The sequence below is a fragment of the Dipodomys merriami genome, unplaced genomic scaffold (assembly GCF_024711535.1).
Source record: "Dipodomys merriami isolate MVZ:Mamm:240054 unplaced genomic scaffold, mDipMer1.0.p SCAF_5, whole genome shotgun sequence".
Taxonomy (NCBI): domain Eukaryota; kingdom Metazoa; phylum Chordata; class Mammalia; order Rodentia; family Heteromyidae; genus Dipodomys; species Dipodomys merriami.
In genome coordinates this window covers 63872666-63899595 of record NW_027206068.1, presented here as the reverse complement: position 1 = coordinate 63899595, position 26930 = coordinate 63872666, and the positions used below count along the sequence as shown (strand labels likewise).

General features: G+C 36.6%; 1 protein-coding gene and 1 long non-coding RNA gene across 2 annotated transcripts in view; one reads left to right on the top strand and one right to left on the bottom strand.

The window, feature by feature from the left end:
* The window catches only part of Exoc4 (exocyst complex component 4), a 689440-nt gene that overhangs the window by 318897 nt on the left and 343613 nt on the right, over window positions 1-26930 (bottom strand). The gene's annotated exons all lie outside the window — the stretch shown is intronic.
* LOC138810142 (uncharacterized) lies at window positions 8713-12806 on the top strand. Its single transcript, XR_011367041.1, has 3 exons — window positions 8713-8805; window positions 11779-11877; window positions 12625-12806. It is a non-coding gene; the product is annotated as an uncharacterized lncRNA (long non-coding RNA).

The window sequence follows — 26930 nt, the reverse complement described above, 5'->3', positions numbered from 1 at the left end:
TTATAAACCATTCCTATCTGTACTGCTGGTCTTATGACAATTTAAAATATGTGTCAGAGAGGAGCCCCAAGATATGAACCAACACTGTGCATGAAATCAGTACACAGTGAGTTAATTTGACAAGTCAGATGTAGAATAAACTGCAAAGCTGATACGGATCAATTCTGCCCCAAGCAGAGCAATCGAGGAGTGCTATCTGTGAAAGTAAGCTTGTTGACCTGGAAGAATGAGAAATAACACTCACAGTGATTTTACTCCTTCTAATCTGTTGGATAACACTAACAAAATGTGTCAGCTGGAAAGATCTATGTAATATAAACAGAGAAGGAAGGAAGGAAGAAAGGAAAGAAGGAAGGAAGGAAGGAAGGAAGGAAGGAAGGAAGGAAGGAAGGAGGGAGAGAGGGAGGGAGGGAAGGAAGGAAGGAAGGAAGAAGGGAGGGAAGGAAGGAGGGAGGGAGGGAGGGAAGGAAGGAAGGAAGGAAGGGAGAGAGAGAGACAGGACCTACACAGAAAGACCAGAGTAAAAGAGGAGGAGGAAATGAAATTCAAAATCATTACAGTGTTCAGAAAATCCAGATGGGAATAGTGGTCATTTAATCAATCCCATACCCTGCCCTGCCCTGCCCCTCCACATCATACCAAAAGATAAGGAAGTCTCTGCAAGAGCAGAAGACCAATGCTTTTATATAACAAAAGCATTTTAGGGTGTCAGCACAAGAGCAGGAATCCATGTATTCCTCAGTCATGTTTAGACCATCTCCTTTCTTGTAAAAGCAAAAAAAAGTAGTCATAACGTGCTCTCGGACCCAGCAGGGACAGCTTTTGAAATATTTTGACTTTGAGCTTCAAGCCCAAGGTAGTGGCAAAAGGGTCTGATTTGAATAACTACTTGACTGTAGCATGCAACTAGCTGGCAACATATTACATATATGCAGGAGATAGGTGGCTTATGAAATTGCTCAGGGTATATCCTTTTACATAATATGCCACCCAAATATCTATCTCAGTAAACCCCAGGGTATGAACTTAGTAAAGGGAACCCTCACAGTCTAAGAATTTGGATATTCTCTGTATTTCAGTTATCTTATGTATGACATAAGGGTAGTAACAGTGCAAATACTTTGAGTGGCAGGGTTGCAAATACTTTTAAGAGTGCATTAATAAATTATTTCATATAAGTTTCTTAAAACAAGGCTAGATGTATCCTATTCCAAAATGGTTATTTTAATAACTTTATCTTTTTCATAACTGGCTTATCTGATTTTCTGATATCTACATTCGTTATCATTTATCAAACTTGTAAGTTTAGTCATTTTCATTACTTTCTCTTTCAATGAGTTGGTATAACTTTCCTCTCTCATAGTAAATGGAAGTCTGTGTTACATGAACATATTTTCAAAGGAAAATAAAATAGTCAAAGTATTATTATAGATCTAGTAGAAATAAAAATTTCAACAAAATATGAGAGAATAATTGCCCTAAAATCATTACAAAGGAAACAGCCACAATGTGGTACAGTATAAAATTGTAAAATCTCATCAAATATATCACTGTGTATTGCTATTGCTATTGTCACTGTGGTTGGGAACTGAGCCCATGACCCTCAGCATATCAAGCACATTCTCTAACACTAGCTACATCACTATCTTTCAGATTTTTAAATATACCTTAGTAGACATTGCTAAATAAGTACTACCAAAATAAAGATTATACAACAACAACAACAACAAGACTGCCTGTATATTTCAATTATTCAGGACTGCCTATAACGCTAGCCATGGCCAGAATCAATTCAACTGCATTTGCTTTGATTGAAGAATACTCAGGTACTATCAGTTTGCTCCCTACGATCACACATTTGGTGGTATGGTTTAGGTAAAAGAAATGGTGACTGGAAAGCAAAATAACTCAAGTATGATCAGTCAGGACACAACTAGCTCAAACTCTGAAAACCTCCTTGAGTTAACTCTATTGGTTTAGCAGATGACAATGCCTTCCAATATTAGAACTGGATATAGAATGTTCTATAATCCTTCAAAATGTTTCACTAGAGGACAAGAGGAAGACTGATGTTCATACCTAACAACTTTAAGTAAGCCAAAGTCCAGTGAAAACACAAACTTTGTTGTTACTGCCAGTTTGGAATTATTATGCCAATATGTACTTGTTTTGTCACAAATGCTGACCTTTGACTATCAATATAGAGAGAATATTTATTTGTTAAAAAAATTTTAAAAAGATTACCCTTGAAGCAAGTTTCCATCATTCAAAAAGATATCTGGAGCAGCAGTGCCCTTTACCTGCTTTATTTACATGAGAAACACGACAGTAAGAGACTTAAAGCTCTCCACAACCTAATTTCTCTAAGCTACAGCCATTGATTCTTTGTAAGTTTATTTATTCAAAACAACAGCACAAACAATTCTTTTTTCTTGGGTCAGCGGCTTACTGAATTAACATCAATCATCAAAGGAGACAGGGCTGAAAGGAAGATGGAAGCCCATTTTCTCAGAGATTGATTTTTTTTTCTTTAAGCCAAAACACACAGGCATAAGCAGAAGGCAATTTACCTTCAAAAAGATTCAACCTGAAAGTCATAGCCCCAAACTGGGCATTCACATACACACACTTCAGCTTCCTTGAGATCTTAAATAAAAAGATTTCTTAAAAGAATTAAATTTATTTTTAATAGCCCATGAACATTTGATTACCTCTCCATAGAAAGCCCACCTAAACAGCACAAGAAAAAAAAAAGGGGAGGTTCCTAGGGAGAAGGAAGGGGATCAATGTTACTGTTTATTATAATGATTTTCTAATGGCTTTCTCCACTCTCTTTACTTCCTTTGATGTATATAAAGTGAGGAAAGTTCATCAAAGACCTCTGTGATTAGGGGCTTAAGTATATTTAAAGAATTACCTATTGGCCTGCTTGAAAGGTGGTTTGCTCCATAGTTTCTAGCAAAATTATTCTTTGAAAACCTTGATTTGTTTCTTAGTAGGAATTCAGCTCAATTACTTTTCCTTGCAAGATAGGGCTGGAGAGTTCTTGCTTGGAAATGAAGTCAGAAGGTCAGCATTCCTGAGACTGCTCTAAGAACTGCAAAGAGTAATTAGTTTATATCCATCTCATAACTTGTCATCTTGGGGGAGTTTGTTTCCTTCCTCTAGTTTTTCTGGAGATTTATGTAAGGTGAAGAATGCAGTAGACCTAACACATATAAAGTGTTGAGTGCTTGTTAAATAGGATGTGCTATAGTCTTTATTTTAAAGCCTTTTCAAAATAAGCCATACTACTATATCAACTTAGGAGAAAATGTGAGATTTTTGCAATCTTTGGTAGAAGTGAATGAAGAAAGAAAAAATAAATAAATAAAATAAAAGACATGCTGAGGTTGGCTGGCAGTAAGGACCTCTGTTATCACCATTTTTGTTCAAATTGAGATAGAATTTATTTCAGTTCAGAATTCGATATCAAAGCCATCAATTACACCTTGTCTAGAATGACACAAGAACAACCATTTCTTCTCTAGATGTGAAACAAGAAATTTTTTTTTAGCCTTTAACTCACAGGGATTAGATTGAACAATGCAGGTTATTCCACAGAAGGGAGAAAAAACACAAATTTATCAAATAAAATTAACAAAAAGCCTAGGTAACTTTCAGCTAATTTAAAGAATAACCCCACACCTACATTATTACATATTGAATATTTAAAATTCCCTTTCAGTTTAGCTTGATTCTTATAGACAAATTAGCAACTAGTTTGGTATGCATACATTATTATCTAATGCCAGTTTTGAAAAATCTACTGGTTTCAGAAGGTTGTGCATTGAGTAAACATGACAACAGTCTACCTCAAATAACTCTTGACACTGTCAATTGATTATGAAGTGGTATAGTTTAGATGGTATTTGTATGACTCTACAAGAAGGTAGGAATCAAAGCTACATTTGATGGGACAACTCTAGGGCATGATATAGAAGCTGCAGAAAGAGCATCAAAACCTCAGGCCAAGGGCTCTGCCCTCGCAGCCCAGCAGTGGGCATGGACTCTGAGCAGAAATGTCCAAGGTGACCTAATAGCAAGAGGGGAGGCAGTAACTGGTCAGAACAAGATACGAGGAGAACTTCAACAGAGCATCACTACTAAAAGTGCTTTGAGAGAAAGTTAAAAGGCAGGATTTGAAGGTAACAAAAGGAATAACAAAAAGCTTTGTAATTTTCTGATAATCAAATTTCCTAAAGTCTTCAAAATGGTTGAAAGAAGCAACAGACTTGCAGGGACATCAGGTGAAAACACACTCTGCTTTTCCCAATCTGAAAGTATTGAGGAAAACACTCCATAGCAAGAACCTAAATTATTAGTATGCAGTGGGTATGAAGTATTTCAGCATTTATTTAAACGCATACATAACAGTCTGGAAAGTACAAAAATAAAACACTCTGAGACCAAGCATGTAGGAAGAATGAGGCAGGAACCATCAGGAACTGGATTGGGAACACATGGAGAAATTTCAAAGGGGGGGGGGAAGGAAAGAGAAACAGGTATGGCTAAATTTATGACCTCTAGGAAAATAAAATAGTCTCAAAATAAACATAACCTTAAGGAATTAGTTACTTTAATAATGAGGTCAGTATGAGGAAAACAGTTGGGAGTAAATTGCATGAAATTATTTCCTTGTGAGTGAACACAGTGTAATAAGCTGTGAAGAGAGTAATTCCATACTTACATTGTGTTTTGCAAGCAAAGTGGGAAATTGAGAATTACTGAACCTTGCTTAAGTTCTTATACAAATGAGCCTTTTAATTAGCTAACTAAGATCTCTCTATGTTTTAGAACAGGAGTTAGAATGTGGGATATAAAGCAGTCAATCTCTTCTTTAGTGAAACAGTCCAACAAATTTGTTATACATAGGATTAAATCTAACAAAGAATATTCATATTTTTAACATACAGTACCCTTATTTAGGTAAAAAAAATCTCTTCAAGTTTGACCTTTTTTCTGATGCTTATTATTGAAAGAATAATTAAGAATACAATTACAACAATGCTTTCAAAGGTATCTTCATTCACTAAGCACTGCCAAATATATTTATGCATTAATGAAAGAAACCTACAATACACAAAGTCTTTCAATTCAGATTAATCCAAAGGTTTGTCTTCTCATGCTATTTAATAGAATGAAAATGATTTAAGACTGATTGATAATGGCAATGGATTAAAGAAGGATGTAAGAATTTCCATTTATTTTTGAAATTTTAGCATATCGTGAACATTTATGACATATTTGCAAAATTAAAGAATGTATTAGAAGCTATAATGCATGAAGAGGACAAGAGTCAAAGTAAAACAAGTAGATTCAAATAAGCAATAACATGAAAGGGAAGCCTGTAATTCTAAATTGAAGCTGTGGAATCCGACTTTGGGTTAATAACATGAAGGAAAATCTTTTTCCCCCCCTTTTGTGATTCAATATAAAGACGGATGAGAAATTCTAGTACATATCCCTCCTGGTGAGGTCAGTATGGCCTTGACAAAGATGGAAATGCCTAAAGACGAAATCATGGAGTGAATCAGGCATAGTAAATCACCTGGATACGACACTCTGACCCAGGGACTTGGTAGAAGCCTTGTGAAATGGAAAAGACATGGGATTTGTCACTTGTTCCTAGAAACAGCAATACATCTTAGGCACACAAAAAAAGATGTTAGCAAGAGGCTTCTAATTCTTTTTTCTAAATGTAAAAATGAGGGAAAAAGTTGCCAAAACAGTTCAACATTACGCAGAAGAAACAGGAATTCGAATAAAACTGAAGTTTTAGAGGGATAATCTTAGAATAATAGTGATCTTTTAAGGATGAGACATATTATCAGTACAAATAAGAATGTCAGAATAAAACAGCCTGGAATTCTTTATCCTTGATGATGCATTACTTTACTCTCATTTATACCTTACATACACACACATGAATCTTTACACTCAAATAATTTTATATAATATTTTAAAAATATTTTTATTTTGTAGATTACTTATACAAGAGAGGGTTCACTGTGACATTTTCATATATATAGCCAGAATGCTCCGATTAAACTCCTTCCCTTTATCTGTTTCCCTTATTCCCTTCTCATTCTTAAAACAATTAGCATGTCTCATTGTTCCATTTTTATATGATTTTTGTAAGGCTATCCATATTACATATGATCAGAAAGTCCCGTGGTGAATAAAAATCTCAACCAAATTCTTTTCATCAAAGAAATTGACCAATAAAATAAAAAAATGCATAGGTCAAGAATATAGGTACTTAGATACAACATATAAAAGCTGATAATTTATTTTCATAGTAAGAAACAAAAAACATGGGTTTAGGTTGGAAAAAGTGAAGATAGTAGAGACTAATTAAATACTCAGGAAAATTAACAAACCACACAAAGTTCAGGTTCCTTTCTTCTACTCTGTATATGCCAGAGCCTCTCACAAATACTGTGTCCCATCCTGGTTCCTCAAATTAAAAAGGGACAGTAACACTACAGAGAAGAGATGTACAAAGAACAACAATTATTTAAGAGAAGAACTATTGCTATTTAGCTTGAACACAAGGCTAATGTGATAAAAATACTTAATGACTTATAAAGCATTATCTCTATTCCATGCTGCTCTTCAAAGTGGGCATTTTGGGTCTTTTATTTATTATTTTTACTAGTATCAATTAATAGAACAAGGAAGTTTAATTATGACATGTCCCTATATGAATATATCAGATATTGATCAGACTCACATCCTTTCTTCAAAAGTAAAATTTAAGAGGTAAAAAGTAAAGCACATTCTAAAAGTAATTTAGGTGAAATGAAAGAGACTAAGGTAGTTTTAAATGAAAATGCTGTGTTTATAATTATACACTATCTAGAATGGAAAGATAGAGAAAATAACTATAATCTACTTTGTAGAATATTGACTGGTAATCCAAGGTACTTGATGTAAATATTTTTGAATGAATGGCTACAACTCTTTACAGACATGGTACTGAAAGCACTCTGCAAGCATCTCAGCATTCTGGAGATTCAGTTTCTGATTATTCAGGAGGACTAGAAGTTCAAGGGTAGCCTGGGCTACATAGTAAGATTCTACCCTGGTGGGGGTGGATAAATCTCATTGAGCTAATTTTGTGACCTCTTGCCTGATTGACATCAAGTCTGGCATGTTCCTCTTCAAAGGTGTAGGCTCATGGAATATACAACCTTGCCAAATAGAGGTGACACATTGCATATTCATGGTACAAGTATAAACAACACAGAAGGCAGAACCTAACAACTGACAGATAAATAAACAAGAGTGCTATGTGGAAAGCAGAGGATGACAAAATTAGAAGGAAAAATTATTATAAGGCAGATTTTATTTCAGTGTAATGATTGAAGTTGCCAAGTGACTAAGTTTTGAATTCCGGGCTACCTAAACCAAATCCTGCTTTTTTTTGAAGCCTGCCTTTAGAAAGATACTACTTCTTTTCTCAGGCTCCACCCAGTTATCTGGAGATACAGAGTATGCCTAATTCATCATGGCAGGATCATCAAGATTACAGTCAGCTTTAAGTCAAATCATCTACAAAGTAGAATGTCAATACAAGAGGTAGATGACTAGTAGACTCTTCCAGAATCAAGTCAGTTCTTCTGATATAGAACTACAACCAATGTTGTTTCCTTAACACACTATCTTAGTTTCAAGAGTTTTCTAAGATGATTTAGTACATCAATAAATAAAACTATGAAGACATAATTCATCAAATTCATCACAGATTGACCTATTGTGAAATACATATAGGCAGTCTCTTCTAGGTAATAAATTTGTCTAGAAAAATAATATTAGGTGTAGAGAATAATCAATATGAATTCTCCTGAAAATACATAATAGTTTTTTAAAAATGTCTTAGCAAATGTTTTTATAGGAGAAAATAACTTGATTCAAACATGCACACACATATATACACACACACATAAAATGAGGCGATCATTTTACTCACACACACACACATATATGATAAATCTTTTTTTTTTTTTGCCAGTCCTGGGACTTGAACTCAGGGCCTGGGCACTGTTCCTGACCTTATTTTGCTGAAGACTAGCTCTCTACTACTTGAGCTACAATGCCACTTATGGCTTTTTCTGTTTATGTGGCACTGTGGAATCGAACCCAGGGCTTCATGAATGCTAGGCAAGCACTCTTACCACTAACCCACATTCCCAGCAACTGATGGTAAATATATCTGATGATTTGTGTGTGTGTGTGTGTGTGTGTGTGTGTGTGTACACACATATGCTAAAACAATGTAGTTACTAAAACAATGTAGTTAAATCACTTATCTATAACTCTAGTATCATAAAGGAAATCTCAATATTTCCCTCATTTCCCTCTACTATCCATCTTAGTATACATTAAACTAAAACATAAACATACTGGTTTTTAAAATCTACAATATAATAATGCTTTAGTAGAACTCTGTGCTTGTTGGAATGCAAATTAGTTGGAAAACTCTGAATATCCATGTGAAGTTTCTTCAAGAAAAATAAAAATAGAACTCTGCTATGATCTAGCCATACCACTTCTGGATACATACCCCAAATAATCATAGTTAGCTTATACAGAGATATCTGATCCATGTTTATCCCAGAGCTTTTCACAATAGCTGAATTATGAAGTCAGCCTAGGTGACATCAACAGTTATGTGGTAACACAGCAATGAAGTTTTGCTCAGCCCTTAGGAAGAAGGAAAATATGTCCTTTTTTGGAAAATGGATGGAGCTCTGGATCAAGGTAAGTGAAATAGCTAGTCCCCTAAAGACAAGTAGCACATATATTCTCTCATTTCTAGGAGCTAAAGAAAGACAAAATAAGACAAGGAAAAACAAAACAAGTAAATCCGTGCAAGTAAAGAGGAGTCAACTAAGGAAATGGTGAGGGTAGAGAAAAGGCAGCGGGGGGGGGGGGGGGGAGGAGAATAGAAAGAATAAAAGTGGGGGTAAGTATGATAAAAAAAAATGTATGTAAGTGTCATGCTGAAATCATTCACTATGTACAATTGAATATATGCCAGTGAAAGCTTTAGTACAAAAGAAACACACGATACTTTGTCTGTAGGTATATGTATATACATGCTCATGAATATGTATGTGTGCATTTATACGTGCAAATGAATATCTGTAAATGTATATACTTCTTCTTTATAATATCTAACTTTATTCAACACCCCTCTTGCACAAACAAAAAACAGAGTTCAGAAACATTGTAACCCAACAACTAATGGTTCAAAAGGAGCCTTGCCTTATTTGTAGAAACATTTTCAGGAACTGATCATTTGAAACAGAGTTGACAAACTGGGGACATAGGAATGAAAGCCAAAATGTTGACACATCTGATCTAGGACCATATATCTAACTTTTGAAGGTGAGTTTAAATTAAACATGAGGATTTCACAGGAAAATTAAAGATATCTGGATCTTTTCAAAAATGTAGCACATAGGACATTGGGACTACATTCTGGATGACCATTTTAGCTGAGCCCTTTAGGTAAGTAGACTATTGGTTTAAGTTTCCACCCATACGGTTCCTAGAGTCATCTGAATTTGTGAATCTTTATTTCTAGTGAAGCAAATAATACCAAATAAAGGAAAAAATAATATACAAATAAATAAACAAATCCTTAAACCCCTGAACAATAGGCATACTTCTTTATATGCAGAAATTTAAATGCTCTTAAATTGACTCTAAGCTTCCACTGTGAGAAAGAGCAGCCCTATTGACCAATGACCTCACTCACCAATTGGCTGTAGACATACAGGTTATAGATGTATCAATGGCTGACAGTTAGGGTTATCTTGATAACTCCAAATGGAATTGACAATGAGGTGGTTTGTGGGAATTAATCCTCCAAAGTGAAACAAAAAAACACAAAGGGTTGTTCTCTTGGTAAAAAAGAAAAAAAATGAACTGACCATTTATCTAGCAAATGAAATTAAGTGCTGCATACTTAAAAAAACATTTTATTACCTGAATTACCAACTAGAAGTTGATATACTCTTCTAAGACGTAGCTAATAAGATGGAGTCTTTCCCTTCTCGGAGTCCCATTACATTCAGAAGCCAGTACTAAGACTAGTGTTAAGCATTGTAATTCTGCCTTTATTAGATTCAGGTATATAAATGGGATCCCTGTGAGCACGGTGAAGTTTGATCATTATTTCGCCACTCAAGTGGTGTGCATCTCCCTGCTGAGAGGATGATCACTAAGTTTTACCATAAGCCCAAGGGACCCATTATTTATTATATTACATTTTATGGTGTGGAGTAAATAAATAGCATTAAAATGCTAAATTCATTCTCAGAGAGGAGCACTGGAGAAGTTCTTTAAATCAAGCCTATGCTGCTAATAGGCTCTTCATAAGAATGCAGAAAACATTCATTGTAATATGGCAGCAATAAAGGGAGGCAGCTGGGTTAACACAGAGAAACATTAGAAGGCAAACATTCCAGGCACATAATGTGATGTAAGTGAATGATGAGGTTAAACACGGAACACTCCTCTAGCAATCTGTCATCCCCATGGAGCTGGGTGGTAAAACTTCATACCTTAAAATAATTACCTTTACTAAAGAATCTGAAATAAATTAAGTAAATGAATGAATGAAAAATTCAGCCACACTGACTCCTGTTAGATGTGTTTTAATTTTTGTGGATTTTAACTCAATCACTTTGTCTTATTTTAAAACCCCATCCGGCAGGAAGTGCGTGTGCATGTGTCTTTTGTGTTACATATAATCCATTCTCATTTTTACTTTCACAGTTGCTTTTGGTATGGGTTTTGACTATAAAAGATTTTCTAGCCACCAATCTCTTGGGATTTTCTTTCCCCATTCCTCATGTGACTTTTAATGATTCAAGACAAGCTACAGCTCTGCATTTTTGCCTTGGCAGATTTAAACTCCAGAGAACTTGAGAATGACACCAATTCCTTGTCTCTCTTGCACTTCACTAGAGAAAGTCACCATGGGAGTTAAGGGTCAGGTCCCATACTATCCTACCATCTGCTTTTACTCAAACTGCTGTACAAACAATGCCCACACCACTGTGAGCACTGTTAACAACATGAAGGAGAATGGTTTCTCAACACCAGCTATGCTATTCACTTAGTATCATGAGATGGTACTATATAGACATAAAGAAGACAGAAAATGAGTATTAACAAAATGTCACAGTAAGTATTTAGAAATGTACCAAAATGATTCACTGGAGGAACTATAACTGATATATAAAAAATGCAAGGGAAAAAAGCATGCCTCTTAGTTCTTTGCTTTAATAACTCAAGGATCATGGGGAACATTACTTCAAATACAGAACGGAAACTAAACTAGAGCCAGGTGCCATGAATGAACTCAGAGGCCTGGACACATAGGAGGAATTCCAAATGAAGGCACATCAAGGCAAGGCAGGACACAGAAAGGCTATGTGTGGCTAGATCAAGTAAGAATCTGAGTCAAGGCACCCATGGGAACAATGGCAGACTTTTCAAACTAGAAAAATAAAGAAAAGAACAAAGAATATCCTCAAGAAAAAGTACCTGATTGCCTATTAAAACCCCAAGTCCAGAAGAACTAAAAGAACTGGGGGGGGGGGGGGGAATCAGAGCTTAGCATCAGAGATTAGGCTGACAGTCTATTTCTTATTCAAACTTTATTTGACCCTAAAACCTAACAAGGCATGTGTATATGTAGCTTCTATGCTTCCTATCTAGAAACTTTCAAAGAATCAATACCATCCAAGCAAAGCATGGGAGAAAAGAGAACATCTGGGGAAAGGCAGATGTGTGGGTCTTTTACCAAAACTGACTGAGGTAAGAACAGATGTGGTCTTTATAGCTGCTCCTTTAAAACAAGTCGTGGAAGGGCTTGGGAGTGCAGGATGGTGGTGAGGGCATGCTGGTAAGAGACCCAAAGAAACATGGGTTCCGTGGTTTCCCTCATCTGTAATAATTAGCATATATCCTAGCAGATGAGCAGAATAGCTCAATAGCTATGCCATATGACCATATAAGATGATGCTAAGTACAATGAACCCCAAGACATGGACACAGAGGTTTTTCTTTGTTATTGTTGTTATAAATGTACTATGTGATTTCTTGTTTCTTTTGTTTTCACACCTATGGTTTAGCACCTGTTGTCACTGTATTTGATTTTGGGTATTATATTTATGTTTACCTGAATTGGGGATGGAAGGGGAACAACAGAATGGTGAGACAAGGGACAAAGGGTGAACCAATGCAACAATGATACAAGACAGTATGGTGGAAATGAAATGTACAACTTGAGGGGTGGTAGGGGGAGGGAAAGTAGGAGAAAAATGAGGGAGGGGATAACAAGTTCAGTAAGAAATGTACTCACTGTGTATGTATCTGTAACCCCTCTGTACATCACCTTGACAATAAAATTAAATTTTAAAAAAAGGAAGGGTTGAGCAGAGTTTGGGAATTCCAGCAAGGTTGTTTTCTTAGATGGTTTGCTTTTCTATTAGGTTTAAGTGTCCTCATCTGGTTTGCTTTGCTCATGTATAACACTTTGGTTTGGTTTGATTCCCTACCTAGGGTGGTTTTGTTCTTCTAAGACGTCAACATATGAACCATGAGTAAGGGCACACATCTGCTGAACATAAGTTTTAAAGACTGAGTAAGATATTCTTTTAACATCCTTCTTGTTAGAATCATCATAAAGAAACAATTATTTGACGGGACCTGCGATAATAAATAGAGGCTCACTGAAGAGTAGATGGCCAGCATGACAGCATTCACACAGTGAGCACTGTCCTTAATAAACCACTTTCATGGAAACCAATTGCTTTCAACCCTTTTCCTTCTTCCTCATCTAAATCTTTGGAAATCTGGGCTGACAATTCTGTTATCTTTCTAACTTCTACATTTGAGGTCAAAGTATTTACAGGTCTGTTCCTTATCTAAGCTTCCTAACAAATGGATGTACACTGTCTCACAACCTTACTGAGCACCACAATGTTGTGACTGACAAATTAATATCTGCAGTTTTTTTCTACTGAGTCACACAGTCACCACTACCTGTGACTACCTTAATTACTCTAGCCCAAGTCACTTCCGGTTTCAACCCACACATCCTCCCCTTGCCATCCACTCTTACTCCTTGCCAACACAAATGCATTTTCCTATTAATAGCTTTAAAAATATAAACATTTAGAAGACTCAGGATAAATTAATATAGTTAATTATATGTTAGTCACAACTAATACTGTGCTTGAGTATTAATTACTTGGGTACTAGACTTCAATTTTTTCATTAAATTTACCATGAGTTTTTACTAAATCACAAATTCTGGTTCGTCAGAAAAGAAATCTCCCTTCAACACTTCACTGTGTGTGAACTCCACTAATACACAGGCACCAGACTTAGCCATGCAGTAAACATCATGTTCTCCTTCACCTCAATACTTCTTCATGGGGCATGGTGAGGTGGGGTCCAGCCCTGCAGTTAGGTCACCTCAGCATTGTCCATGGAATCACCCAGCTGGATTCCACAGAAGCTCTTCCTCCTGGCTCCTGCTTTTGAGAGGGCAGCTGCCAGAGGACACCTCTGGTTTATTCTTCAAGGAGATGGCCTTCTTGTGCTAGTAATCACAAGGTGAAGAGAGGGGCATAGCTTTTTGTCACAAGAAAGGAAGTTATGTACCAAGGAAGGGAAATAGCTGGAATAGGGAACATAATAAGACAGCAATGCTATCTTGCTTAGGGTGAAGGACCATACATATGAACTGATGGCCTCAGTCCCACATCACTATGTCTCCTTGCCCATGCTTCTCTCCAGATCTCTGATTCGATTCAGGTCACACCATGCATCAGTGACCCGTGGATGTTCTATGCCTCACTGTCTTTCTCTTGGAAAGGAACGCATATGCCCCCCAAACATTGGCAATTATTCTCAGGTATATTAAGAACTGGTATTCTTATTCTAGATTATCTCACAGGTCTCCTGTGTTAACCGTACTCTGGCTTTCGTTCTTCCAGGTAGCTGCATGAAGAAGTATGCTGCTAGAATCTCAAGTCAAACCATAAATCTATTCTTGGACACATGCATTCATTTTGGTTAAACCTGAGGAAGTTAGCCAGGCACTCGTGGCTCATGCCTGTAATTCTTGCTACTCAGGAGGCTGAGATCTGAGGACTGTGGTTCAAACGCAGCCCAGGCAAGAACATCTATGAGACTCTTACCTCCAATTAACCACCACAAAACCAGAAGTGGCGCCATGGCTCAAGTGGTAGAGCACTCACTTTGAGTTGAAGAGCCCAAGAACAGTACCAGAATTCAAGATCCATGACTAACCAACCAACCAAACAAACAAACAAAAAACACTAACAAAAAAACCAACGTCCCCCTCAAACAAACAATTAAACAAAAACCTGAGAAAGTTATAGTGAGGGACACTACTAGCAATATATTACAGACAAAATGGTTCTGTGGATTTTTGCACCAAATAACCTAAGATTATTTCTAGGGGAAAAAATGCACCTTAGTTCCAAACAAATGACTTGCAAATGTTGAAAGTGTGTAATCTATTTATAAATATGTAACTATATTGTATGGACAGGTCAGAGCACAATATAACAGAAAATCTTTTTCAAAAAAACCAGGCAATTTGGAAAATGATGAAGAATATGACCTACAGATACCCAGATAATATTCTACAACATATGCATGACTATATGTGTTGCAGATGTACCTATATATTGTCATATATGACAGGATGTTACTCAGCAGCCTAGGCGGACCTAGGATTTATACTCCCCTTGCCTCAGCCTCCCAAGTGCAGGGTTCAGGGACATTTGTCACCATGGGCAGCCTAACTATACATATTTATCCCACTTATGTGCTTTTTAGGAACACATTTATGAGAAAGACAAGGGCTTCTTATGACTTAGTTCCCATTCATACACATAATGGCTTTTATTCCCCTGCCTGTATTTATTGTACTTCCCTTGACATAAAAAGCCATCATGAGCATAAACCACATGGGGCTCCTGGAGCACATTCAGGTTTTAACCCAGAGTCATTTAATGTGTGTCAGGGAGCATGGGAGAAGAAGGCCCAGCATTGCCTCAAATATAATATGACCATTGAGCTAAAAGCAGATAACAAAACTTCAGAAAAAAAAAAGGAGAAAGAAAAGCTGACCAAGACAGACATTTTTGTGAGAAAATAGCACATACATTTGACCACCTCCTTTCCTTCTCTTTCTTTCTTTCCCTTCTTACTTTCGCTCTCCTTTTTCTCCCACCCTGCTTTTTTCTATCTTCCATGTTCCAACTATCCATTCCTCTGGTCAGAATTTGTGACGAATGACTTGCTGTTGCAAAGTAGCAAACTTCAGCTTAGGTATCATCTGAGACATAGTGAAGGACAACAGAAAAGTAAAAAAAAAAAAAAAAAAAAAAAACACCTGAGTTTTATTCAGTCTCGTTTGCTGAGTAGACCTGCTAGGTCTAAAACACAAAGCATCACCCTACTGGCTGCAATATCATTTGACTTGAAGGAAGAGGACAGGTGGGAAGACTGCTAAGCCTTTATGCATAAAAATGCTTTATGCAGATGAGACACAAATATGAGCTAGGAGGAGGAGTGCATGCCTTTTAATTTGGCTGATCTTCATTCTGAGAGGAGAGGCAGGACCAGAGTGACTAGATGAAATTTCCACAGCTGTTATAGGAAAGTTTGGTTGTCTGCCCAGGCTGACAAGGTGATGGTAAAAAATAGCTATGTCATCAGTTCTTCAAAATGTGTTCTGAAAAACTGCAACCCGAAGATATATTCTACAGTAATGAGAGTATATTATTCATATCAGCTCAGAAAATGTGGAATACACTATTTGCCTCTAGCTATTTACAATGCATTTGTTATCAAAGGCTCTAGAAAGTTGTACAATACAGAAAGATGCTGCCTTAAAAACAAGAAAACAGAATGGAGCATTACTTATTGCTGCTGTTACTAGAAAGCGTCTCTATTAGAATATTTTTTAAACAAAAACATTTCTTAATTCTTAATCTGTGGCCCATGCATGATAACTGGAATGTTACAATATAAATAGATTTTGACAAAACCAAGCAATTGAACCTGGTCATATGGCTAATGTTTCTATTATTTGGGTCTTCTATAGCAAATGTGAAAAGCAATATGGAACAAGAATGCAAGTGCAAACATAAAATGTACCAGAAAACAATAGCTTTCTATGACAATAATAAAATTCAAGGCATTAAGTTCCACAAAATACTCTGCTCAAACATGAGGTGAAAATCCAGAAATAAAATATATTGCACAGGGCTCAGAAAAGTATTAGGCTGCACAGGAGCTCAATAAACATTAGCTGATGTGTCCCCACAGTGTCCAGAACTTATTAATCCATATACTTCTATTCTCAATACCTCAATTCTGCTGTCTAGAAAATAAATATTCACTCTAAAATAAAACCGTAATCTATTCTTAGTGAGGAGTTGGAAGGTTTAAGTTTCAGAAACATTTGGCAAAGGCAAATGATGAATGGGTATGTGGGCCATGATCACTGTTCAGAACTGCTCAAGAAAGGCAATGTGGCGATGAAGCCAGACCCTTCTCAATTTCTTAGAGCATGCATGGAAAGATGAGAATTGCTAAGTAATAAAAAAGCAGATACAGTTAGGTCCCACTGATTTGCATTAAAAGTTTCTTTTAACTTCTGATAAATATTTTTGTCCACAAGGGAATATAAATCATTTTTTACAAAGTTCCATGAAAGAAAAAAGGAAGGAAGGAAGGAAGGAAGGAAGGAAGGAAGGAAGGAAGGAAGGAAGGAAGGAAGGAAGGAAGGAAGGGAAAGGAAGAAAGAAAGAAAGAAAGAAAGAAAGAAAGAAAGAAAGAAAGAAAGAAAGAAAGAAAGAAAGAAAGAGAAAGAAGGAAGGAAGGAAGGGAGGAAAGGAAGAAAGAAAGAGAAAGAGAGAAAGAGAAAGAAAGAAAGAAAGAAAGAAAGAAAGAAAGAAAGAAAGAAAGGAAGGAAGGAAGGAAGGAAGGAAAGAAAGAAAGAAAGAGAAAGAAAGAAAGAAAGAAAGAAAGAAAAAGAAAGAAAGAAAAGAAAGAAAGAAAGAAAGAAAGAAAGAAAGAAAGAAAGAAAGAAAGAAAGAAAGAAAGAAAGAAAGAAAGAAAAGAAAGAGAAAGAAAGGAAGGAAGGAATTAGGAAGTAAGACAAGGAGAAGGATGGATGGATGGATCATGGAGGATGGAGAGGAGAAGGGAGGTAGGATAAGGACATAGAGAAAGGAAGGAGGGAAAGAAAGAGGGAGTAGGAAAGGAGAAAATAAACACATTTGGGCTTTGTACACAAAATTGCAGGAGAAATAAAATCTTTGATTATGATCATGGCTGTATACCACAGACTCCTAATCCACCACTTCTTAAACCACTTGAGAGCAAGGACTACATGGTAGTTCTTGACTACCATGGTATCTGGCATGGTATCTAGAACACATTAGGCTCCTAGGAAAGACAGAACAAATACCTATGCCTCAGTGTTTACAAGGAAATATTGAAATCTAACCAAAGGCTGACAACAATAATGTCTGTTTCTTATGAAATATGTGAAGAAAATTTTTAACTGTTTCTGTCTCTATTACCATAAGCCATAAAGGCAGGGAATTAAGCAAGAAGCCAGCATCTGCACAAGCTACACAATGTCCCCTAGTTTAAAATATAGTGTAGCTATCAATCTGTGCACAGATACCCCAATCTATTCTGGGGGGGAAATCATTGGTTCCAACATAATACACTAAAACAAATTTATAAATGTTAATAAATTTTTTTAAAAGGTCAGGTCACTACTTCCTGTAACATATGTCACCAGAATCTAATACATCTCAGTATCAGGTCATTGGCAGGACAGCTATGACATTAAAGGATGAATTTTTTTTCTTTTAAAATTAGTTAACCAGCACATCAGTCTGTTTCCCCTTTGGCTGCCTGGTATGGAGCAAGCACTGTAACAGGGGAAATTTATTGAAACACACCATTAAATCAATATGGCAGAGCACTCCACTTTATATGGGGCTATAAAAGTCATGCATGTGGGAAAGCTGGAGGAAATGAAATGGTGCTGTATATAAGAATAAAATCTTTTAAAAGTGAGTGGATTCCTAGAATTTATAAATTTAGTAGATTTGGCAGCAAAATCATAATGTAGAAAGTGGCCTGGTAATCCTTTGTTCTTAGCCCAAAATTAGAGAAGCATTCTCAGTTACAGACCCTCACTTTTCAAACTATAAACAAAGTAAGGGTTCAAGCTACATTATCAGAAATTTACGTATGAAGAAGGTAATAAAAGTAGATTTATAGGAAAGCATCATACTAGGACTTTACATAGTCATACATGGAGATACCGTATTTTTGTACATCATTCAGGGAGATTCAGAGGGCAAAAGAAAATGTCAAATAATTCTGCTGTACAAGCCAGGCGCCGGTGGCTCACGCCTGTAATCCTAGCTACTCAGGAGGCTAAGATCTGAGGATTACAGTCCAAAGCCAGCCCAGGCAGGAAAGTCCGTGAGACTCTTATCTCCAATAAACCACTAGAAAACTGGAAGTGGCGCTGTGGCTTAAGTGGTAGAGCGCTCGCCTTGAGCTGAAGAGCGCAAGGACAGAGCCCAAGCCCAGAGTTCAAACCCCACAACCGACCAAAAAATAATATTTCTGCTGTACAGTAAAATGTGTTCTGAATGCTTTAGAGGTAAACACTAAAATATAACATGTACAGGTCACAGTAGAGTTCTGAACAGATCTTTTTAAATTTCTAAACTTTTTCAGAATATTGTATATTTCCTGGTCATTCCTAGAAATGCATACATAACACACCAATTACCAGAATTTATAGAAACTACTACTCTTCTTAAGAGCATTTTTAGCTATCAGATGGTCTAACATGTATATTAACATTGCTAATTTGAATGTTACCAAAAGATTATGAAGATCATACATAAGTACATGTGCCAATGAAAGATCTGACAAGATCACACAGGTAAAAGTGCAAACATCAAGTTGGGGAAGGTAAATAAATAAGCTTTTCCCTTATGAATAGGTAAAGCACACAGAAAATGAACAACATGGTGTGCATTGCTGTGGTAATGGTAAATATGAAAATCTCAATTTATTAACTGGATGACAATGAATATGTATCAGGAAAAAAAATACCAGCACTCTGGTAGTGAGCAAGAAGGTATAAAGGATATTGTATTGTTTTAGTTTATAACCTCTGATTCCCACCCATGTTCAATAGATGAACCTCTTTCAGCCAAGACAGTTTCCAAAAGTAATGTTTATAAAGAAAAAACAAAGAGATACCATTAAAATCACTCCAAATTTCGTCTGCAGATAGTTGCTTTACATGTTTCAAGGTGGTTTAATTTTCCATTTTTTTCATTACCATTATCCAAAAGAGAGAAACATCCCTACCTCAAATGGAAGCTCAGCCTATAGAGACCCATTTTGTCACAGGCCATTAGTGTTCATCATTACACAGCTTAATGCAGTTGTCTGTTCCCTTTAGTGAACTCTGTATAGATTTATCTTCAGCTAATGCAGCAGAGGCTAAGGCAAACTACAGAGGTCTTTGGATTTGTTTGCCTTTATGGGAAACAAAGTCATTCTGGGCCAAAGGGACTTGACAGAATTGGAGATGGAAATAGAGCTTCTCCTGTGTGGTTCTAACAGGCAGGGCTTGTTCATAGAGATAGAGATCTGGGTATCAGGAGAAATTTGTTCAGAGGAGGAAACCGGTTCTCTTCAAACTAGCTCAGAGATCCTATTATCAAATATATATAGCATTCTGACTCCACAACTCCAAATTCAGAAACTTCAGTCACTAAACAAACATTAACTAATGGTTCATTTTATGTCACACACCTCTCTAAGTGGCAAGAAAATGGCAGTGTTCAAAGATGTTGAAGCTCCTGTCTTTATGCAAGTGCTATTTTAAAAGAAAAAAAAAAGACAATAAACAAGATAAAAGATAAAGTGTGCAGGCATTAATAAGGGAAAAGTGAATAATAAAAGGCAATTCTGGAAGGTGATGGTATATATTTCAATAGAAGAACTAAGGAAGGCTTTAGTAGGAAATAGTATTTGGGAAAATCTACAAAGGTGTTAGAAAGTCACAGAGGCCTAGTGGAAGAAACAGTGCAAATCTGTGGAAATTTTAACCAACAGCTAGATCATGTGGCAGATGGAGAGTAACAACATGCAGCTGTGGGTAATGTATGTAGCTCCAGCTGGTAGGGCACAATATTTGAATAGTTACCTGCTGTAAAACAAAAAAAGTAGTTTTCCCCCCAAAATTCAGATGATGTGACTTGCATTTTTTTTTTTTTAAGTCTGTCATGGGGCTTTGAACTCTGGGCCTGAGCACTGGCCCTCAGTTCTTCAGCTCAGGCGATCACTCTACCACTTGAGCCAGCACCACTTCCAGTTTTCTGAATAGTTTATTGGAGATAAGAGTCTCACAGGGTTTCTTGCCCAGGCTGGCTTTGAACCACAATCCTCAGATCTCAGCCTTCTGAGTAGCTAGGATTACAGGCATCAGCCACGGGGCACAGCCACATGACTTTCATTTTTAACGGCATTAATATAATTAACAGAGAAAATACAAGAGTTAAAGCATAAGACCAGTAAGAGACCTACTTCAATAATCTAGGCAAGAGATTATAGTGGTTTAGGCCAAGTGGTAATTATGAAGGTGATAAGCAATTATTACCAGTCTGTTGGTTTATTATTTTTCTTTCTTTCTAGTTTTTGTGAGACAGTAGTACTTTGTAGCTCAAGATAACCTCAAACTTTTCCTATTGTTTCAGAGCTGGGATTACACGTATGTATCACTAAGCCCAAAACTGTTCTGGCTATTCTTTAAAAAGCCCATAGGACACAATAAGAGAAAGCTTCTGAGGTGTGTCAAAAACGACTCCTGGATTTAGATCTGAACAAATATAAGGATAGCATTGCATTTACTGAGATGGGAAAGATAAAGGGACAGCTATTGGATCTCAGTTTGTGATCTTTTAAGCTTTAGAATTTTTCATGACAAGTAGGAATGTCAAACAAGCTGAAAGGTATCTAAGATGAGTTAAGCGGTCTACTTTAGATATTTTGGAGTTGTAAGCTTGTGATGATATTGAAAGCACTAAGACTAAAAAAAGATGAGCAAGGAGTTAAGGATAATTAATTATGGGAATTGAGGATAGATTTATAGTAAGAAAGGACTAAGTATTTACAGTAGAGAAGTACTAAGTCCTGGGTGCTGCAGGGGAAGAGACAGGTATATGAGCAGGAATGTCAGGATCAGCCAGTAAGATGGAAACATAAGAAGAGAATCATGCTGGGAACCATGAAATAAATCTTTCAAGGAAAAAGTTAATGCTACAGATGGTTTTTCCAACAGGTCACAATGATAGTAACACTTTGACTAAACCAATAGGAAAATAGAAAAGAATGTACAGAAAAAAGAAAACTGGTTTTGGTCATATTTATCTCATATTTTCATATTCATCTCACGTGGTTCCTCTTCAATTTCAACTCACCCACTGGGGAAAAAAAGGAAAATTTACAAACCAAATAAATCCACCACACACATAATATCTTATGATAAAAATCGAACAAGTCTGTGAAATGCTTTGAGTGCCTTAGTAAAAAATACAGGAAATCTTACTTAGGTAGAAGCCACTATTATGATGGGTATGGCACACACTGCTGTCTTCTATCTGCTTCTCAGTAAACTTTTTCTAGCAAAAATGAAGAAAAACATTTACCATTGTTCGGCTGTCTCAGCATGGAAGATACCATATTACAATTTTTTTCTTTGTTTTATATATGTACTTTATTTATTTGGGAGAAGGAGTGTCATATAGTTTCAGTTTGCTAAAAAAATGAATTCAGATCTATTATACTAATTATGCTCTGGAATTAGCCTGAAGTGATATTCAAGGATAATCAATGAGTAAACTAATTTGAAATGAATGGCATATTAAGATATGATTTAAATGCTCTATTCAAGTTTGCTCTAGTCAAACACTCCAGAATTTCTACATCCAACGATTTCTCTCATTCTCCATGATTTGATCTAGCTTCTAATATCTCTCTTCTTCTGCACACTCTTGTATGCCTTCCAAAACTGGCTCTCTTTGTAGGCCCTTTGCGGTCTCATTGCATTGTATGGGCACATGCTGATAATTATTTAGGCCTAGCTTCCAACTATGTAGGCTCAAGGCTGAAAAACAGCCTTCATACAAAGTAGCATAGAAATTATGACCTCTTATTTAAACATCACAGAGATTTCCATTTAAATCTCACTTTACCAATGACTAGCTGTCTGAGGCAGGGTAAATTACAAATATATTTTCTGTGTCAGAAGCCTTATTTGTAAAACTTGGATATTAATACCATTTATCTAACAAAATTCTGTCTAGGTTAAATGACAAAAATGTTTGATACAGAAATCAACATGAAAAAAATGATTGCTATTACAGTGGCCCTGTAAAAGAAATTTTCCACTTGAGCCTTTACTTCAAGTTAAAGTACAAAAAGTTTTAATTTCAAAGTACTCTTTAAATACTAAGAATAATGGTATGACAATACGTTCGATGAGATGGACACCAAACTTATGCTAGAAAAGTAACTCACTACTTACTTTTAAGTAGGTAAATTGTATTTGATGTCTTAACCTAAACTGATTCATATTGTTTTGAACTCTAGATAATTATTGCCATCAAACTAAACCTCCCCCCCCCCTTTTTTTTTTGTCGGTTGTGGGGCTTGAACTCTGGGCCTGGGTGCTGTTCCTCAGCTCTTCAGCTCAAGGCTAGCACTCTACCACTTGAGCTACAGCTCCACTTCTGGTGGTTTATTGGAGATAAGAGTTTCATGGATGTTCCTGCCTGGGCTGGCTTTGAACCGTGATCCTCAGATCTCAGCCTCCTGAGTAGCTAGGATTACAGGAGTGAGCCACCGGCGCCTGGCTCTAAACACATTTTTATACACGTTAAACATGTCACTCTTTCACTCTTCCTGGTTCCCCTCCGGTGAACACATATATACCATATACTAGGTACAAATGACACAACTTCTTTTCCTTATTTTGTTTTGACAGGGTCTCACCCAGACTGGTCTCAAAGGCTTCTTGCCTCAGTCTCCCAAGTAAATGGTATGACAGACATGTGCTACAAAATAGACATTGCACTGAGAGCTTTCCACATTCTTCAGGGATATAAAAATTTCATTTATGCCCTAAGGAAGGGGATAGAATCCCATAATAGCTCAGGTTTTTGAGACAGTTAATAAAATTCCTGGGCATTGCCCAATTACCACTAGTTTGGCACTGAAATGGCTCCCTGGCCCTACATTCATTGCTAAATACGTTATCTCTACCTTGTTGCTATTGGGCCATCATGGGAACTTTTAAGACATTATGTACAGTGGGAAGTTAGCTTTCTGGTAGAGGATAACAATATCTAAAAGATATTTATCATCCTCTCTCCCATATGCTTCCTGGCTATCATGAAGTTACTTCTTCATTTGCCATATGTGCCTATCATAATGTTTTCCCTCCTACAGGCCAACAAGGAACTAATTGTGGGCTGAAACTAAAACTAAGGGTCCACATGATTTATTCTTTTTAAGTTGATTGCATCACATATTTTTATTATATAAAGAAAAAACCACTCAATGACCTACCATGGTAATACATGTGTGTGGTTGGTTCCTCATGAGTCTATATTTCTCTCCTTTACAGAGTGGCTCCTTTTTTTTTTTTCAAAATTTTTATTGTGATTAAGTGGTTACATAATTTCCCAAATTTCACATTATTGTGGGATAGTGATGCTCAGTTAAAGTCACAAACACATTCTAGCTTTCCTGGAGCAAATTGTCTATCACGGTCCATAACGTTTATGAGTTCTATGAGCTTTGCAATAGTTATTTCTTCCACATTGGGTGATATGTACGTTTCTTTTGTTTTGCACAGCATCAGCTGTTCCCTCTTTCCCACTTGTTCCCTCCCTCCCATCACTGCCATTGAGTTGCTTAGTCCATTTTGATCAATGTCCAGTGCAGCTGATGGGTCCTGCTGTTGTATGTTTTTCCCTGATTCTCTCTAGTTCTGTGTCATCATCCTGGTTTACCTCCAGTGTGCACATATATACCATATATGTGATCAGCAGCATGGGGTTATTTAGTAGTGATTTGACCAGATGAGTGGAAGTCCTTTGTTTCTTAAGCCCTATTAATTCTGTCATATCACCTAACATTTGGATTTAACATTCAGTTATCAGGGAGCCCATGTACCATTTGCTCTTGGCTTACCTCGCTCAACATTATTTCTTCTAGTGTCATCCATTGCCCTGCAAATGCCATTATTTTGTCATTTCTAAGTGCTGCATAATATTCCATTGTGTATAGATACCAGAATTTTTGGATCCATTCATCTGTGGTGGGACATACAGAGTGGCTCTTAAAGTAGTAATTCCTAGAGCTTCCTTCTGCAGATATATGATTACTCTGGTACTAAGTGCAAGAGACCTAGGAAAGGCACAATTGTAAAGTGAGTTCACTACCCTAGCCCCACTAGGGATGATACTACAAGGCACAAGGAGCTAGATATTGCTGCTATCTCAGCTATAACTAGTATCCCAGAGATATGATGGTAGGAAAAGAAAAAAGCTTTTAACATCAGACCAATGTGAGCTCAGATCTCAAATTTACCCATGGTACTGTCTACATGACCCTGAATAAATCAGTTTATCTCTTTTTCAGATTTATTTAAAATAAGATAGCTAATTGGAAAGTTAAACCAAGGCAAATTATGACAAGGAGCTGGCACACAAAAAGCACTTAACACAGGAATACATGGGAGATCCTCGATTCTGGGCCTTAGCGTCTGAGGTGGAGGCACAGACCTGTACTCCCATCCTTCCTGATATTGCCCCCTCAGATTTAATGGCAGATTTACATAGTCCTTCAAAATATCATTTGCCTCGGGTTTCTCCATTAGTAATCAACTGAAATGATAACAATAAAATCCACTAAGTACTGGATCTTTTTTTTTAATTTGTAGTTTCGCTAGGCCTCTGCAGTAGGCATATATTCTTTACCATGACTTGTAGATATAAACAAGAAACAAACAAAAAAGATACATTAAAGATACACTCCTGTTGCCAAGAAATCTCTCATGTTATGTATAAGAAACAGGATCTTAGAAAGGTAGGCATCTTCACCACCACCTTTGCTGCTCTCTTCCTCATTCTTTTAAAACAATACTGCAGCAAAAAGCACATACAGCTGCCTCACTCTTCTCCAATGTTACTCTTCACTTTCCCTTAGAAATGCTGGTTTTCATGACTCACCTTTGCTTAAAACTACTTAGTAAAGAAATGAGTAGAAACAAATTAGTCATTCTGCAGACTATTAATTAAGCCACACAGAATCAGGGTCACACTGGGTGTGCTTTAGGGAAAGCAAAACAATCGATTCAAGGCTGAAAAGAAGGAAAGAATATATTGAAGTTTCAGTACTTTTGCAACCTTGTTATTAGCATTCAGGCCATCAGTCCTGGACATAATCCTTCAGGGGATAACAAACCCTAAGGTAGGGAAAGGAAAAGTGTCTTACCAACTACATTACACTGAAGGGTGGTAGAAGACTGGTGTTGACTTCTGTTTCTTGAGTTTGAGAGAAATGGATGCTAGTAAGAAAAGGTCATCTGAAGAATAGATTTCATTCAGTTACTTCTTTTCTCTAGGAAATTCTATGTAAATGAAGGCAGTTAAATCAGTACATATATCATTACTTTCTCTATCTATAGTAAAGCAAATAGGGCTTTTAGGAGTAGAGGTTTTAGAAAGCATGTACAGTAGCAAGAAAAGGAAAGTGACTATTATCTTTTCTTTTTCTTTTCTTTTATTTTTTGCTGGTATTGGGGTTTGAACCCAGGGCCTGGGTGATGTCCCAAAGCTAATACTATACCAGTTGAACTTCAGCTCCATTTCTGGCTTTGTGGTGGTTCACTGTATTGAAGAGTCACCATTTGCAGATAACACTTTCCTCCCAAGGCTGGCTTTGAATTGTGATCCTTAGATCTCACCCTCCTGAGTAGCTAGGATTTTTTTTGACATTGTCTCAAAAGAAAAAGAAAGGAAAATATACTTAAAGAGAACCCTCACCTCTGGATTTTAGCTTTTTCCATGTAGCTAAGGAACTTGGTTATCTTCTAAAACTGAGATCCACAAAAATAACTAAAATAATACAGCAGTGGGTTGGGGATTTAGCTTAATGGAAAAACACTTGCTTGGCAAAGGCCCTGAGTTAGGTCCTCAGCCCTGAAAAAAAATAAAACAATAAAGTAACAACATAATGAAGTAACCCTTGTTAGGAGAAGAAACCCAAAACTTGCTCCTCAAAATGTTGTCCTTGAGAAACTTAAAATAATTTCTGTTCATAACTACAATTTGTACTGAAAATATGACTCCCTTTATTAAAATGCTTACATCAATAAACTCAATTATGTCCATCAAGAGACTCTGAATAGATTTATTAAAATATCCTAGAATAAATCCTAGCTACTCAGGAGGCAGAAATCTGAGGATCACAGTTAGAAGCTAGCCTGGGCAGGAAAGTCCTAAGACTCTTATCTCCAATTAAGCACCAGAAAACCAGAAGTGTCATTTTCTGCCTTGAGCAGAAAAATCTCTGCAACAGCAACTCAGGCCCCAAGTTGAAGGCCCACTACTGGGGAAAAAATGTTCTAGAGTAAAATTTCGGTATTCAAATGTTAGTTTTTTATGGTCAGAAACAAAACTCAAAAACTTTCTTAATAGGAG